The following is a 19,207-nucleotide window of genomic DNA, read 5'->3' as shown; positions in this document are numbered from 1 at the left end:
TCAAACCACATCATTATTATTTGCTTTTATATCTAAATCAGAAATAATTAACCAACTTTAAGTGGAAAATTTTCACACATCACGCCCCCCCAAACTCAATCCCAGCCTTCAGTTTGTGGTATGGTACCTTGCAGTACAATTTCACAGAGATCCAATTACTTAAACACAATTAATTGTTGGAAACTAAAAAAAAATGCTTATTTTTAACCCCTTTTTTAGCCCCTTATTCCTAAACATTTGAGCAATTATCCCCCAAACTCAATTCCAACTTTCTCTTTGTGATCAGAATTAACCAACTTAAAATGGAAAATTTTAAAGAAAAAAAAAAGGAAAAAAAATCCCCCCCCCCCCCAAATTTTTTGACCCACTTCCCTTTGTGGTATGGTACCTTTAAGTACAATTTCAGAGAAATCCATACACTTGAACACAAGTTAATGTCTGGAAACTAAAAAAATGCTTATTTTTGCCCCCTTTTTTGGCCACTTATTAATAAATGTTTTGGGCAAACATTTTACAATAATATTTAAAACTGAAATTAATTTGTAACCTTAAAATTAAATAGAAAATGACATCATAGTCATAGCTAAAAATAAACAAACTATTGGTAAATTTCCAATGGAGTTTATTATATTAAAACAATAAATTTGCAACCATAAAAGCGCATTAAAATACATCATAAAAGTATTAAAAAAAATTTAACTACATCATAAGGCTATTAAAATAGAAAATGATATCATAGTCAGACTAAAGGTAAACAAAAAACCTTCATCAGCAAAATTTTATATTGGCAAATTTCCAATGAAGTTTATTATACTAAAATAATTGGCAAATTTCCAATTTACATAATTCAAACATAGTGCAGGTGAGATATTTAAATGAGTTTGAATTACCAACCTTACACTGCTTTTAAATAATGTTCTTTACTCAATTATTTGTCTATTAAAATGGAAACCCTAGTTTTTTAACCTTTTTTCCCCTTATTCCTTAAACGAAAAAAAATAATTACCCCTTTTTTTACCCCCCCTCCCTATGATTCATCACCCCCCCTTCCCCCCCAAACCAAGCTCAATAACAGCCTTGCCTTTGTGGTATGGTACCTTGTAATACAATTTTAGAGAGATCCATACACTTGAACACAAGTTCTTGTCTAGAAACTAAAAAATGCTTATTTTTCACCCCTTTTTAGGCCCCTTATTACTAAACGTTTTGGGCAATTACCACAAAACTCAATTCCAGCTTTCCCTTTGCGAAATGGAACCTTGTAGTAAAATTTCAGAAAGATCCATACACTTACACACAAGTTATTGTCATGAAACTAGAAAAATGCTTGTTTTTTGCCCCCTTTTGGCCCCTTATTCCTAAAATTTCGAGGAAATTAACCCCAAAATCAATCCCATCATCGACCCTTTGTGATATGGAATCTTGTAGTACAATGTCAAAGAGATCCATACAATAACACACAAGTAATGTCTGGAAGTTACAAAAATGCTTATTTTCGGCCCCTTTTTGGCCCCTAATTATTTAACTGTTGGTACCATAACCCCCAAAATCAATCCCCACCTTCCTATTGTGGTATTGAACCTTATAGTAAAATTTCATAGAGATCCATTCACTTAAACTAAAGTTAGAGTGCGAAAACCATTGTGTATTCGGACGACGACGCCGGACGACGACGACGCCGGACGACGACGACGACGACGACGACGACGACGACGCCAACGTCATACCAATATACGACCACAAAATTTTTTTGCGGTCGTATAAAAACAGCAAAATCACCTTAAAATTACCAATTCAGGGGCAGCAACCCAATAACGGGTTGTCCGATTCATCTGAAAATTTCAGGGCAGATAGATCTTGACCTGATAAACAATTTTACTTCATGTCAGATTTGCTTTAAATGCTTTGGTTTTTGAGTTAAAAGCCAAAAACTGAATTTTACCCCTATGTTCTATTTTTAGCCATGGCGGCCATCTTGGTTGATTGACCAGGTCACGCCACACATTTTTAAAACTAGATAACCAAATGATGATTGTGGCCAAGTTTGGTTTAATTTGGCCACGGAGTTTCAGAGGAGATGATTTTTGTAAAAGATTACTAAGATTTACGAAAAATTGTTAAAAATTGACTATAAAGGGCAATAACTCCTAAAGGGGTCAACTGACCATTTCAGTCATGTTGACTTATTTGTTAATCTTACTTTGCTGAACATTATTGCTGTTTACAGTTTATCTCTATCTATAATAATATTCAAGATAATAACCAAAAACAGCAAAATTTCCTTAAAATTACCAATTCAGGGGCAGCAACCGAACAACAGTTTGTTCGATTCATCTGAAAATTTCAGGGCAGATAGATCTTGACCTGATAAACAATTTTACTTCATGTCAGATTTGCTCTAAATGCTTTGGTTTTTGAGTTATAAGCCAAAAACTGCATTTTACCCCTATGTTTTATTTTTAGCTGTGGCGGCCATCTTGGTTGGTTGGCCGGGTCACACCACACATTTTTTAAACTAGATACCCCATGATGATTGTGGCCAAGTTTGGTTTAATTTGGCCCAGTTGTTTCAGAGGAGAAGATTTTTGTAAAAGATTACTAAGATTTACGAAAAATGGTTAAAAATTGACTATAAAGGGCAATTACTCCTAAAGGGGTCAACTGACCATTTCGGTTATATTGACTTATTTGTAAATCTTACTTTGCTGAACATTATTGCTGTTTACAGTTTATCTCTATCTATAATAATATTCAAGATAATAACCAAAAACAGCAAAATTTCCTTAAAATTACCAATTCAGGGGCAGCAACCCAATAACGGGTTGTCCGATTCATCTGAAAATTTCAGGGCAGATAGATCTTGACCTGATAAACAATTTTACCTCATGTCAGATTTGCTCTTAATGCTTTGGTTTTTGAGTTATAAGCTAAAAACTGCATTTTACCCCTATGTTCTATTTTTAGCCGTGGCGGCCATCTTGGTTGGTTGACCGGGTCACGCCACACATTTTTAAAACTAGATACCCCAATGATGATTGTGGCCAAGTTTGGTTAAATTTGGCCCAGTAGTTTCAGAGGAGAAGATTTTTGTAAAAGTTTACGGACGACGGACGACGGACGACGGACGCAAAGTGATGAGCAAAGCTCAATTGACCTTTCAGGTCAGGTGAGCTAAAAAGATGCAACATTTGCAGATATTTTTACTGGTCTTCCTTTATAAATATGCATTTCTTTAAACATAATTTAAAAGCAGTGTAAGGGAAGTAATCAAAACGTTGTATGTGGATTACCTCCCTATATCCATGGGCGCAGCTTGATACGACCGCAGAGGTCCAACCCTGAACAGTTGGGGCAAGTATGGACACAACATTCAAGCTTGATACAGCACTGAATTTGGATTGTGATTAAATATTTGACCCAGCATAGGTTTCTGACACAGAATGAATGTGGTCTAAGAACTTAAAGATTTTTAATTTACCTTTTCAAACCATATCATAATTATTTGCTTTTATATATAAATCAGAAATACCCAATTTAAAATGGAAAATTTTAAAGAAAAAAAAAATCCCCACCGCCAATTTTTTGAACCCCCTTATGATTCATCACCCCCAATCTCAATCCCAAGCCTTCCCTTTGTGGTATGGTACCTTGCAGTACAATTTCAGAGAGATCCATACACTTGAACACAAGTTATTGTCTGGAAACTAGAAAAATGCTTGTTTTTTGCCTCAAATTCCTAAACGTTTAGGGCAATTACATTACCCCCAAACTCAAACCCAGCTTTCCCTTTGTGATATTGAACCTTGTCGTACAATTTCATAAAGATCCATACACTTACACCCTAGTTATTGTCCTGAAACTAGAAAAATGCTTGTTGTTTTGCCCCTTTTTGGCCCCTAATTCCTAAAATTTTGAGGCAATTACCCCCAAAATCAATCCCAGCCTTCCCTTTGTTGTATGGTACCTTGCAGTACAATTTCAGAGAGATCCATACACTTGAACACAAGTTATTGTCTGGAAAATAGAATAAAATGCTCCGATGGGGCGCAGCTTGATACGACCGCAGAGATCGAACCCTGAACAGTTGGGGCAAGTATGGACACAACATTCAAGCTTGATACAGCACTGAATTTGGATTGTAATTAAATATTTGACACAGCATAGGTTTCTGACACAGATCGAATGTGGTCTAAGAACTTAAGAAATTTTAATTTACCCATTCAAACCATATCATTATTATTTGCTTTTAATTTTATATATAAATCAGAAATAACCAATTTAAAATGGAAAATTTTAAAGAAAAACTAGAGGCTCTCAAGAGCCTGTGTCGCTCACCTGTATTTACTGATGCTTTGGAAATCATGTAAAATAAGGTTAAAATCATAATTAATAGTATTAGATATTAGATATTATAATGATATCTAAGATAACAAAAAACTGCAAAACAAACTCAGGGACTGCAACCCAACAACGGGTTGTCGGATTCGTCTGAAAATTTCAGGGCAGATAAATCTAAATCTGATGAACATTTTTGCCACCTGTCAGATTTGCTCTAAATGCTTTAGTTTCAGAGATAAAAACCAAAAACTGCATTTTACCCCTATGTTCTACTTTTAACCAAGTCGGCCATGATGGTTGGAAGGCGGGGTCATCAGACAAATTTTTTAAACTAGATACCCTAATAATGATTATGGCCAAGTACGGTTAAATTTGTCCCAGTAGTTTCAGAGAAGAAGATTTTTGTAAAAGATTACAAAAATTTACGAAAAATTGTTAAAAATTGACTATTAAGGGCAATAACTCCTAAAAGGATCGACTGACAATTTTGGTCATGACGACTTATTTGTACATATTACTTTGCTGAACATTATTGCTGTTTACAGTTTATCTCTATCTATTATAATATTCAAGATAATAACCAAAAACTGCAAAATTTCCTTAAAATTACCAATTCAGGGGCAGCAACCCACAAACAGGTTGTCAGATTTGTCTGAAAATTTCAGGGCAGATAGATCTTGACCTGATAATCAGTTTTACCCTATGTCAGATTTACTCTAAATGCTTTGGTTTCAGAGATATAATCCAAAATCTACATTTTACTCCTATGTTCTATTTTTAGCCATGGTGGCCATCTTGGTTGGTTGGCGGGGTCATCGGATACATTTTTTAAACTATATACCCTAATGATGATTGTGGCCAAGTTTGGTTAAATTTGGCCCATTGGTTTCAGAGGAGAAGATTTTGGTAAAAAGCTAACGATGACAGACGACGACGACGACGGACGAAGGACGACGGACGCCAAGTGATGAGAAAAGCTCACTTGGCCCTTTGGGCCAGGTGAGCTAAAAAAGGAACCCCCCCCCCTAAATTTTTAAAGCCCCTTATGATTCCTCACACCCAAACTCAATCCCAGCCTTACCTTTGTGGTATGGTACCTTGCAGTACAATTTCAGAGAGATTCATACACTTGAACACAAGTTATTGTCTGGAAACTAGAAAAATGCTTGTTTTTTGGCCCCAAATTCCTAAACGTTTAGGGCAATTACTCCCAAACTCAAACCCAGCTTACCCTTTGTAATATGAAACCTTGCAGTACAATTTCATAAACATCCATAAACTTACACACAAGTTATTGTCATGAAACTAGAAAAATGCTTGTTTTTTTTTGCCCTTTTATGGCCTCAATTCCTAAAATTTTGAGGGAATTACCCCCAAAATCAATCCCAGCCTACCTTTTTTGGTATGGTACCTTGCAGTACAATTTCAGAAAGATCCATACACTTGAACACAAGTTATTGTCTGGAAACTAGAAAAATGCTTATTTTTGGCCCCTTTTTGGCCCCTTATTCCTAAACGTTTTGGGCAATTACCCCCCAAACTCAATTCCAGCTTTCCCTTTGTGATATGGAACCTTGTAGTACAATTTCATAAAGATCCATACACTTGAACACAAGTTATTGTCATGAAACTAGAAAAATGCTTGTTTTTTGCCCCTTTTTGGCCCCTTATTCCTAAAATTTGGAGGCAATTGCCCCCAAAATCAATCCCAGCATTCCCTTTGTGATATGGAACCTTGTGGTACAATGTCAGAGAGATCCATACACTTACACACAAGTTATCATGAAACTAGAAAAATGCTTGTTTTTTGCCCCTTTTTGGCCCCTAATTCCTAAAATTTGGAGGCAATTACCCCCAAAATCAATCCCAGCATTCCCTTTGTGATATGGAACCTTGTGGTACAATGTCAGAGAGATCCATAAACTAACACACAAGTTATGTCTGGAAGTTACAAAAATGCTTATTTTTGGCCCCTAATTCCTTAACTGTTGGTACCATAACCCCCAAAATCAATCCCCACCTTCCTTTTGTGGTATTGGACCTTATGGTAAAATTTCATAGAGATCCATTCACTTAAACTAAAGTTAGAGTGCGAAAACCAATGTGTCTTTGGACGACGACGACGCCAACGTCATACCAATATACGACCTCAAAATTTTTTTGCAGTCGTATAAAAATGCCTATTTTTGGCCCCTTATTCCTTAACGTTTTGGGCAATTACCCCCAAACTCAATTCCAGCTTTTCCTTTGTGATATGGAACCTTGTAGTACATTTTCATAAAGATCCATACACTTGAACACAAGTTATTGTCATGAAACTAGAAAAATGCTTGTTTTTTGCCCCTTTTTGGCCCCTTATTCCTAAAATTTGGAGGCAATTGCCCCCAAAATCAATCCCAGCATTCCCTTTGTGATATGGAACATTGTGGTACAATGTCAGAGAGATCCATACACTTACACACAAGTTATTATCATGAAACTAGAAAAATGCTTGTTTTTTGCCCCTTTTTGGCCCCTAATTCCTAAAATTTGGAGGCAATTACCCCCAAAATCAATCCCAGCATTCCCTTTGTGATATGGAACCTTGTGGTACAATGTCAGAGAGATCCATACACTAACACACAAGTTGTGTCTGGAAGTTACAAAAATGCTTATTTTTGGCCCCTAATTCCTTAACTGTTGGTACCATAACCCCCAAAATCAATCCCAAACCTTCCTTTTGTGGTATTGAACCTTATGGTAAAATTTCATAGAGATCCATTCACTTAAACTTAAGTTAAAGTGCGAAAACCAATGTGTGACTGTCTTCGGACAACAACGACGACAAAGTCATACCAATATACGACAGCAAAATGTTTTTGCAGTCGTTTAAAAATTCAGCAGTTTTTCCGCTTGTGAGGAGCATAACTCTAGAACAGTAAAATTGACACCAACAAATGTCACACTGGACCTGAGTTTTGTGGTAATAAGCATTAAGTTTCATAACATTTGTTTGAGGCAAACTAAAGTAAGGGAACAGAAAATACAGCAATTTTTCCATTTGTAAAGGGACACAACTCAAGAACAGTAAAAGTGACAATATCCAAATTCAACTTTAATCAGTGTTTGGGTTAATAAGCTTTGTGTATAAGTCAGACTTGGGGTCAATTACATTGAAATGTAATTAATTAAATTACACATTCCATTGCAAAAATGATCAATTACACTAATTAATAATAAAATGCTTCGCTGGGGCGCAGCTTGATACGACCGCAGAGGTCGAACCCTGAACAGTTGGGGCAAGTATGGACACAACATTCAAGCTTGATACAGCTCTGAATTTGGATTGTTATTAAATATTTGACACAGCATAGGTTTCTGACACAGAAAGAATGTGGGATAAGAACTTGAATTTTTTTAATTTACCTATTATGGTCCAATGTCCAAAATCAAAATACATGGTTAGATTCAGCATATCAAAGAACCCCATATTTTCAATTTTTGTTGAAATCAAACAAAGTTTAATTTTGGACCCCAACTTGGACAAACTTGAAAACTGGGCCCATAATCAAAAATCTAAACACATGTTTAGATTCAGCATATCAAAGAACCCCAATAATTCAATTTTTGCTAAAATCAAACTAAGTTTAATTTTGGACCCTTTGGACCTTAATGTAGACCAATTTAAAAAACGGGACTTAAAATTAAAAATCTAAATACACGGTTAGATTTGGAATATCAAAGAACCCCAATAATTCAATTTTTGATGAAATCAAACAAAGTTTAATTTTGGACCCTTTTGACCTCAATATGAACCAATTTGATAGCGGGGCCCACAAATAAAAAATCTAAATTCATGATTAGATTCAGCATATCAAAGAACCCCATATATTCAATTTTTGTTGAAATCAAAAAAAGTTTAATTTTGGACCCCAATTTGGACCAACTTGAAAACTGGGCCCATAATCAAAAATCTAAACACATGTTAAGATTCAGCATATCAAAGAACCCCAAAAATTCAATTTTTGTTAAAATCAAACTAGGTTTAATTTTGGACCCTTTGGACCTTAATGTAGACCAATTTAAAAAACGGTACCCAAAATTAAAAATCTAAATACATGGTTAGATTTGGCATATCAAAGAACCCCAATAATTAAATTTTTGATGAAATCAAACAAAGTTTAATTTTGGACCCTTTTGACCTCAATATGAACCAATTTGATAGCGGGTCCACAAATAAAAAATCTAAATACATGGTTAGATTCAGCATATCAAAGAACCCCAAGAATTCAATTTTTGATGAAATCAAACAAAGTTTAATTTTGGACCCTTTTGACCTCAATGTGGACAAAGTTGATAACGGGGCCCAAAAATCAAAAATCTAAATACATGGTTAGATTCAGCATATCAAAGAACCCCATATATTCAATTTTTGTTGAAATCAAACAAAGTTTAATTTTGGACCCCAATTTGGACCAACTTGAAAACTGGGCCAAAAATCTAAAATCTAAATACATGTTTAGATTCAGCATATCAAAGAACCCCATATATTCAATTTTTGTTGAAATCAAACAAAGTTTAATTTTGGACCCTTTTGACCTCAATGTGGACAAAGTTGATAACGGGGCCCAAAAATCAAAAATCTAAATACATGGTTAGATTCAGCATATCAAAGAACCCCATATATTCAATTTTTGTTGAAATCAAACAAAGTTTAATTTTGGACCCCGATTTGGACCAACTTGAAAACTGGGCCCATAATAAAAAATCTAAATACATGTTTAGATTCAGCATATCAAAGAACCCCATATATTCAATTTTTGATGAAATCAAACAAAGTTTAATTTTGGACCCTTTTGACCTCAATGTGGACAAAGTTGATAACGGGGCCCAAAAATCAAAAATCTAAATACACGGTTAGATTCAGCATATCAAAGAACCCCATATATTCAATTTTTGTTGAAATCAAACAAAGTTAAATTTTGGACCCTTTGGACCTCAATGTGGACCAATTTAAAAACGGGGCCCAAAATCCAAAAACTTAATACACGGTTAGATTCAGCATATTAAAGAACCCCAAGAATTCAAGAATAAAACCCCATTGAAATTGATCAAGAAATAAGCAATTTATACGAAGTATCTTCTTTTGCACAATACTGTGCAATTGAATATTTCTTGCTATTGTGCAATACTGTACAATTGACAATTTCTTGCTATTGCGCAATATTGTGCTATTGGATATTTCTTGCTATTGCGCAATACTGTGCAATTGAAGATTTCTTGCTATTGCGCAATACTGTGCAATTGAAGATTTCTTGCAATTGTGCAATACTGTGCAATTGAAAATTTCTTGCTATTGCACAATACTTATTATATAATAATTTACACATCCTGTTTGGTGTGTATCTCCTACCATATCATTATTATTTGCTTTTAAATATTAATCAGAAATAACCAACTTAAAATGGAAAATTTTAAAAGAAAAAAAAAAGGAAAAAAAGAAAAAAAAGAAAACCCCCCCCCCCAAATTTTTTGAACCCCCTTATGATTCATCACCCCCAAACTCAATCCCAGCCTTCCCTTTGTGGTATGGTACCTTGCAGTACAATTTCAGAGAGATCCATACACTTGAACACAAGTTATTGTCTGGAAACTAGAAAAATGCTTATTTTTGGCCCCTTTTTGGCCCCCAATTCCTAAACGTTTCAGGCAATTACCCCCAAACTCAATTCCAGCTTTCCCTTTGTGATATGGAACCTTGTTGTACAATTTCAGAAATATCCAAACACTTACACACAAGTTATTGTCATGAAACTAGAAAAATGCTTGTTTTTTGCCCCTTTTTTGGCCCCTAATTCCTAAAATTTTGAGGCAATTACCCCCAAAATCAATTACAGCCTTCCCTTTGTGATATGGAACCTTGTGGTACAATGTCAGAGAGATCCATACACTTACACACAAGTTATTGTCTGGAAGTTACAAAAATGCTTATTTTTGGCCCCTTTTTGGCCCCTTATTCCTTAACTGTTGGTACCATAACCCCCAAAATCAATCCCAACCTTCCCTTCGTGGTATTGAACCTTATGGTAAAATTTCATGGAGATCCATTCACTTAAACTAAAGTTAGAGTGCGAAAACCAATGTGTCTTCGGACGACGCCGGACGACGCCAGACGACGACGACGACGACGACAACGACGACGACGACGACGACGACGACGACGACGACGACGACGCCAACGTCAAACCAATATACGACCAAAAAATTTTCAATTTTTGCGGTCGTATAAAAATTACACAGTTTTTCTAGTTTCATGACAATAACTTGTGTTCAAGTGTATGGATCTTTAAGAAATTGTACAAGGTTCCATATCACAAAGGAAAAGCTGGAATTGAGTTTGGGGGTAATTGCCCAAAACGTTTAGGAATAACGGGCCAAAAAGGGGCCAAAAATAAGCATTTTATACGACCGCAAAAAAATTTTGAGGTCGTATATTGGTATGACGTTGGCGTCGTCGTTGTCCGAAGACACATTGGTTTTCGCACTCTAACTTTAGTTTAAGTGAATGGATCTCTATGAAATTTTACCATAAGGTTCAATACCACAAAAGGAAGGTGGGGATTGATTTTGGGGGTTATGGTACCAACAGTTAAGGAATTAGAGGCCAAAAAGGGGCCAAAATAAGCATTTTTGTAACTTCCAGACATAACTTGTGTGTTAGTGTATGGATCTCTCTGACATTGTACCACAAGGTTCCATATCACAAAGGGAATGCTGGGATTGATTTTGGTGGTAATTGCCTCCAAATTTTAGGAATTAGGGGCCAAAAAGGGGCAAAAAACAAGCATTTTTCTAACCAAAGTAATTGATTAAATTACACATTACATTTCATCATAACTTTTTTTAAACAATATATAGCATGTGTAAAATATTCATGTATGCTTACAGCATAGTTTTAGCATTGCATTTGATCATCATTAGTATTTTTAATGTCTTCTATCATCACATCTTATGATCTAGCAATACCTGCCACATCAGCTCCTGTCGAAACAAAGTGTTCAGACAGGAGCTGATGTGGCAGGTATTGCTATATCATAAGATGTGTTGATAGAAGAGGGAATGTGTTCCTATTAACTTCCCAATACATTAAGGGGTATTTTGAAAACTCAGAAATGAAGCCATTTAATTAAACATAATATAAATAAATAAATTATAAATAAATTAAAAAATTGTCCATGTTTTTTACTTTACAATTATCATGATTATTCAAAAGTATGCTTGTCACTAGATTGAAAATAATTTTTTAGCACAAACAATGTATAATGTCTCAATATTAGCAATATTTTGCTAATTAGATAAAATACATGTAATAGTGGCATTGTCCCTAGGCTGTTTTATTACACATTTAGTCTGATTAATTGCCATTTGTTTTTACAGCTGATAATTTTAATTCTATAATCCTTTTGTGTATACTAATTTGACAAAATGATTGTGTGCAGTGATTTAAAATTCTAAATGAACTGTCTAAGAAAGATATATACATTTGTTTAACAATACATACATGTACATGTGTATTTTGATCATATGAATATATACATGTTATCAATCTATTTAGATAAAGATCTTTCTTAAAAACTGAACAACACCAATATATGATTCTCACATTTTTTTAAGTTATAAGACTATTTAGAAAACATTTCTGTATGTCAAATAAATAATATTTATATTAACACAATTTCTTATCATTAACATGATTAACACCATAAAAGTACATGTAATTGAAATGTAATTCAAAAGTAATTTAGCATTACATGCTTTCTTCATTGTAATTAATTAAATTACCATTACATGTAATTGAAAAAATGCTCAATTACACATTACATTCAAAGACATGGAAAATTGTAATGCATTACACTTGATTACCATTTATACATTTTCAATTACCCCATCCCTGGTACAAGTTACATCACATTTGGTTGAGGCAAACTTAATTAAGAAAACGGAAACAAAAAATTCAACAATTTTTCCATTTGTAAAGGGGCAAAACTCTAGAATGGTAACAGTGATGCCAAAAAAAATTCAAACTTGATCTTTTTTATTGTTGTAATATTAGCATTGTGTATAAGTTTCATAACATTTGATTTGGTTGTTTTTCTAGTTTTGTCATTTAGGCTTATTATATAAGTCTTTTGTGTGTTTATCTTTGAACTATGACATACAAAATGTCAACTCGGAAATATAAAATGTAAAATTGATAAAATTCTTGAGGGAGCTTACATCAACAGATATAAACAATACACCAAAGTTTCATTAGAACTGCTGAAAGCATTTTTGAGTTATAGTCCGATAACTGGAAAATCCACCTTTTTTATTAACAATAAACTGTTATCACAGAGATATGTCTCGCTTTTTCATAATTTTGATTATGCAAATATTGACATTAAAATAACAATACTTAACATTTTACATAAGTTAGGCAAACATTCAAAGTCAACGAACCATGACTGAGGTACATGGCTAAACAATCTCCATGTAAATGAGATGTGCCATTGCTTATACAACTGCATACCAAATATCATTGACTTATTATAAGTCGTTCCCTTTAAACAAACCTTAACAAAAACAGAAACTTGTAAACTATGCAAAAGTTTCAAAGTCAATGAACCATGAAGAGAGGGTGCAGCTATAAAATCTCCATGGAAACGATACTTAAAAATGCCAATAAATTTGCATACCAAATATCATTGACTTAACATTAGCAGTTCATCTTAAACTGATCTAATCACAAACTAATACATGTAAACTAAGCAAAAGTTCCAAGTCGATAGACCATGAGTCCATGACTGAGGGGAAGGGGCCAAATATTCTCCATGGAAATGAAATGTGCTAATACTTATACAACTGAATACCAATTAAAATTGGCCTACCACTAATAGTTCCCCTTTAACTGACCTAATCACAAACTAATACATGTTAACTAAGCAAAATTTTCAAGTCGATAGACCATGAGTCCATGACTGAGGGGAAGGGGCCAAATATTCTCCATGGAAATGAAATGTGCTAATACTTATACAACTGAATACCAATTAACATTGGCCTACCACTAATAGTTCCCCTTTAACTGACCTAATCACAAACTAATACATGTTAACTAAGCAAAATTTTCAAAGTCAATAGACCATGACCAAGGGGCGGAGTCAAATAATCTCCATGGAAATGAGATATGCCAATGCTTATACAACTGCATACCAAATATCATTGACCTACCACTAGTGGTTCCCCATAAACTCACCTAATCACAAACTAATACATGTAAAATAAGCAAAAGCTTCAAAGTCAATAGACCATGACTGAGTGGGCAGGGCCAAATAATCTCCATGGAAATGAGATGTGCCAATGCTTATACTGTGAACTGCATACCAAATATGATTGACCTTCAACTTGTGGTTCCCCACAAACTAGACCTAATCACAAACTAATACATTGTTGACACCGCCGCCGCCGACTCCGGAAACAGCATACCTATGTCTCGCTTTTTGACTCCGCCAAGCGAGACAATAAAACCCTGTAACTTGGAAACGTAAAATCTAAAATTTTTAAAAAATCGAAAGGGAGCTCATGTCAATAGATATAAACAACTCACCAAAATTTCTTGCAAGTTGGTGAAAGCATTCTTGAGTTATTATCAGAAAACTGGAAAATCCCCCTTTTTTTAATGAATAAAACCGATAACTCGGAAAATTAAAATCTAAAATTTATAAAAAACGAAAGGAAACTCACGTCAATAGATATAAACAATTCACCAAAGTTTTATGCAAATTTATTAAAGTGTTTTTGAGTTAATGTCAGACATGTTGACGAAGGTCGGACGGACAGAGGTATACCATAATAGTAATACGTCCCGTAAAATCCAGATTCAAAATACCTGGTTAAATTCAGCATATTAAAGACCACCAGAATACAAGACTGAATAAAAACCCAATTGAAATTGTTAAAAAAATAATCAATTGATACAAATAATTATAAACTGCTTCGCTGAGCGCAACTGGATACGCCTGCAGAGGTCCAACCCTGAACAGTTGGGGCAAAAATGGACACAATATTCAAGCTTGATACAGGTCTGAATTTGGATTGTAATTAAATATTTGACATATTATAGGTTTCTGAATAAATGTAGTCAAAGAACTTGAAATTGGTTATATGAATTGAATTTATATTCAATTAAAGATTTCTTGCTGTTGTGAAATACTTAGTAAATCTGTTGTCAGACTATAAACAAATAAAGTTCAATTACTTCTCAATGTCATATTAGAAATTTATGAAAATCAAAAGGGAGCTTACATCAACATGATCAATAGATATAAACAATTCACCAAAGTTTCATGAGAATTGGTGACAGCATTTTTTTTGGAGTTATTGTCCGAAAACTGGAAAATCAACCCCTTTTTTAATGAATAAAACCCCATAACTCAAAAATGTAAAATGTAAAATTTATAAAATTCTAAACAGAGCTTACATCAATAGATATAAACAATTCACCAAAGTTTCATAAGAACTGCTGAAAGCATTTTTGATTTTTTGTCCGAAAACTGGAAAATCCCCCTTTTTTTATGAATAAAACCCTGTAACTTGGAAACATAAAATCTAAAATATATAAATATCAAAAGGGAGCTCATGTCAATAGATATAAACAATTCACCACAATACTTGCAAGTTGGTGAAAGCATTCTTGAGTTATTTTCCGAAAACTTGAAAATCCCCCTTTTTTTAATGAATAAAACCTCATAACTTGGAAAAGTAAAATCTAAAATTTATAAAAAACGAAAGGGAGCTCATGTCATTAGAAACAAACAATTCACCAAAGTTTTATGCAAATTGGTTAAAGCGTTTTTGAGTTAATGTCCGACATGTTGACGACGGACAGACAGACGAACGGACAGACGGACAACGGTATACCATAATACGTCCCGTAAAAGGGCGTATAAAAAGATATTGTTTTTGGCTTCTTTTTTCCTAAACCTGTAGGGTCAGAATGCCCTAACAATCCCCCTACGTTCTTTTTACCGTTTTAAACCTTGTGGTACAATTTCATAGCAATCCTGAGACTAATATTCAAGTAATTGTCCACAAACCATAAAATTCTTGTTTTTTTACCCCTTTTCGGCCTTTAATTTCTAATCGGTTTAGGCCACGACCCTCAACATTCTTTTTGGTATAGAACCTTGTGGTAAAATTTCATAGAGATCCATACACTAATACATAAGTTGTTGTCCTGAAATAAGAAAAAAATGCTTGTTTTTGGCTCCTAATTCCTAACAGCGATGACAATAAACCCCAAAATCAATATAAACCTTCCTTGTGTAGTATATATATATATGGAACCTTTTTGGCTTGTGCTACAATTTCAATTTCATAGAGATCCTGTAAACCAAAATGTATAGGATGACAAATGTCTTCGGATGACAATTTGATACGCCACAGACATCGCCATGACATAATTATGATAATATGAACGCAAAACAATTTGTATATAGACGTAAGAAAGTTAAACTTACGCTCATTATATCCATCTAAGCTGATTGACTTAAAAAGTGTACCAAAACTGCAGGTAAAAGTTGAGTTCCAATCAGCTTTTGTAAGATTTCTCAGCATGATGGAATTCTTATGTTCAGACTGCTCCATCATTGTTATATCCCTGTTTCCGACAATATGATTATTGTGTGTAAGTACTATTTTATTTTGACCTCCTATCCATTGCTTGTTCCCCTTGCATTCCTCGTTGCATTTCAACATACATTCCTTGCTGCATTTCGACATGCATTCAATGTTGCATGAACATTCACATTCCAGTATCAAATCGGCCCAAGCTTTGACAGATTTGATATTAAAACATCTTTCATCTAAAATCAAAATATGTAAAAAATGTGGATAGTGTCCACATGTGGACACAGATGATGCCCCCGCTTGCACATCATATAGTTATAAAGGGACATAACTGAAGAACGGTAAAAGTGATGCTACCCAAATTTGAACTCGATCTGAGTTTTGTGGTAATTAGCATTGTGTGTAAGTCTCATAACATTTGGTTGAGGCTAACTTAAGTAGAGAACATAAACTAAAAATTCAGCAATTTTTCTATTTGTAAACACGCATAACTCTAGAAAGGTTGTGTATAAGTTTTATAACATTTGGTTGAGACAAACTAAAGTTAGAGAATGGAAACGAAAAATTCAGCAATTTTTATGTTTATATAGAGCGGACACGATCTTTACCATAGGACATGGAGTTGTAAACTAAAACCAAAGTTTTTGACCTAGGAAGTTGTTCATACATTATGACACACCCTCTGGTGTTGGTTAATATACATGTCAAGTATAAACTTTGAAATCCTAGCGGTTCTCTAGATATAGAGCGGACACAATTTGTTAAGGATGGACGGATGAACAGACAAACAGACAGACGGACGGACAGACTGGTCACTATAGGGCGTCCGCCATTCGGCAGGGCCCTAATAAGCATTGTGTATAAGTTTCATAACATTTGGTTGAGCCAAACTTAAGTTAGAGAACGGAAACGAAAAATTTAGCAATTTTTCCATTTGTAAAGGAGCATAACTCTAGAACGGTAAAAGTGACGCCACCAAAACTCAATCTTGATCTGTATTTAGTGGTAATAAGCATTGTGTATAAGTTTCATAACATTTGGTTGAGGCAAACTAAAGTTAGAGATGGGAAACCAACTTTGGGACGGACGGACGGAAAGACAAGGGTAAAACTTAATGCCCCCTCCGCTACGGCGGGGGCATAAAAAACAAAAGTAGTATTACTTATAGAAATAAGAAGATGTGGTATAATTGCCATCCAAGTCAAAATATTTAATTTTAGTTGAAATCAAACAAAGTTTAGTTTTTGACCCTCAAACATTAGCATGAACTAATTTGAAAACAGGGCCCAAAATAAAAAAATCAAAATGCACAATAAGATTCAGCATATCATACAGCTGCAATAATTCAGTTGTTGGTGAAATCAAACAAATATTAATTTTGGACTCTTTTGACCTAAATGTAGACCAATTTTGAAATGGGACTAAATTTCGAAAAAAGTAATACAAGGTTAGAACCCCCAAACATTAAAGACTTAAAATTGATCCCATTGAAATTGATAAAAAGATTTGTATTTATTTTCAATTGAAGATTTCTTGCTATTGCAGAATACTGTACTACTGCGCAATACTGTGCAATTGAAGATTTCTTGCTATTGCACAAACCTTTGTTGTTGCGCAATACTGTGCTAATGGGCAACAGAAGATTTCTTGCTATTGTGCAATACTGTGCAATTGACAATGTTTAGTTTTTGACCCTCAAACATTAGCATGAACTAATTTGAAAACAGGGCCCAAAATAAAAAAATCAAAATGCACAATAAGATTCAGCATATCATACAGCCGCAATAATTCAGTTGTTGGTGAAATCAAACAAATATTAATTTTGGACTCTTTTGACCTAAATGTAGACCAATTTTGAAATGGGACTAAATATCGAAAAAAGTAATACAAGGTTAGAACCCCCAAACATTAAAGACTTAAAATTGATCCCATTGAAATTGATAAAAAGATTTGTATTTATTTTCAATTGAAGATTTCTTGCTATTGCAGAATACTGTACTACTGCGCAATACTGTGCAATTGAAGATTTCTTGCTATTGCACAAAACTTTGTTGTTGCGCAATACTGTGCTAATGGGCAACAGAAGATTTCTTGCTATTGTGCAATTGAAGATTTCTTGTTATTGCCCAATACTGTGCTACTGTGCATTATACATGTACTGTGCTATTGCACAAAACTGTGCTATTATACAATACTGTGCTGTTGCGTAATACTGTGCTGTTGCGCAATACTGTGCTATTGCGAAGATTTCTTCTTGAAGCTTTCCAAAAATTTAAAATTTCAAAAATTTTGAAGAAAAAAATATGAACCTCCTCTCCAAAAAAAATCGGAAAAAAAGCCCCCAAATTTTTTGAACCCCCTCCCTTTGAGTAATTACCCCCTAAATTCAATCCCATCAAACCCTTTGTGGTATAGAACTTGTAGCACAATTTTTTTTAGAGAGATCCATACACTTAAACAAAACCTGAAAAATGCTTGTTTTTTGCCCTTTTTTCGCCCCATATTCCTGAACTTTTGGGGCAATTATCCCAGAACTCAATCCAAGCCTTTCCTTTGTGATATGTAACCTTGTGGTATAATTGTAGAGTGATCCATACACTTAAACACAAGTCCGGAAACAACAAAAATGCTTGTTTTTGGTCCTTAATTCCTAAACTGTTAATATCATAAACCCAAAAATCTATCCCAACCTTCCATTTGTCATGTTTGTGGTATTGAACTTTCTGGTAAAGTTTCATAGAGATCCATTCACTTAAACTAAAGTTATTTTCTGGAAATCAAATGTGTTATACGAACGAATTTTTTTGGGGCACTTTTATGAAAATAAGATGTGGCATGATTGTCAATAAGACAACTCTCCACCAGAGACCAAATGACCTAGATGGTAATCATACAGCCTTCAACAGTATCACAAAGCAAGCTATAAAAGGTCCCCAAATAAAAAATGAGAATAAACTGTTGACATAGAGATGTGTCTCGCCTGTCATCACAAAATTCAGAAAAAGACAATCTGATGGACAGCAACATTACTTATTAATTCAAAGTCTATGGACCTAGTGGACTGGGCATCAAAATGGTCGACAAACTGAGATGTACATACAGTAATGAAACTTTTTAGAAAATATTGTTGTCTATTGTAAGTAGTTACTATCAATTTAACTGAAGTAGATACTCCACATAGAAAATTAATAATTAATTCAAAGTCAATGGACCATGGTGATGCCCT

At 34.2% G+C, this 19,207-nt stretch overlaps 1 protein-coding gene across 3 annotated transcripts in view; it reads right to left on the bottom strand.

Moving 5' to 3' along the window:
* Positions 1-19,207, bottom strand: part of LOC127699812 (uncharacterized) — a 211,962-nt gene that overhangs the window by 33,557 nt on the left and 159,198 nt on the right. The window contains exon 2 of one of the 3 annotated variants that reach the window (XR_007981242.1): positions 15,873-16,217. The exons of the other annotated variants lie outside the window; for them this stretch is intronic. The gene's annotated coding sequence lies outside the window, so the exon portion shown is untranslated. The remainder of the gene's footprint in view (positions 1-15,872; positions 16,218-19,207) is intronic. 3 annotated transcript variants of the gene reach the window in all.

Source organism: Mytilus californianus, unplaced genomic scaffold, assembly GCF_021869535.1.
Source record: "Mytilus californianus isolate M0D057914Y unplaced genomic scaffold, xbMytCali1.0.p SCAF_1, whole genome shotgun sequence".
NCBI lineage: Eukaryota > Metazoa > Mollusca > Bivalvia > Mytilida > Mytilidae > Mytilus > Mytilus californianus.
The sequence above is the reverse complement of the archived record's forward strand: the minus strand, read 5'-3'. Positions and strand labels throughout refer to the sequence as shown.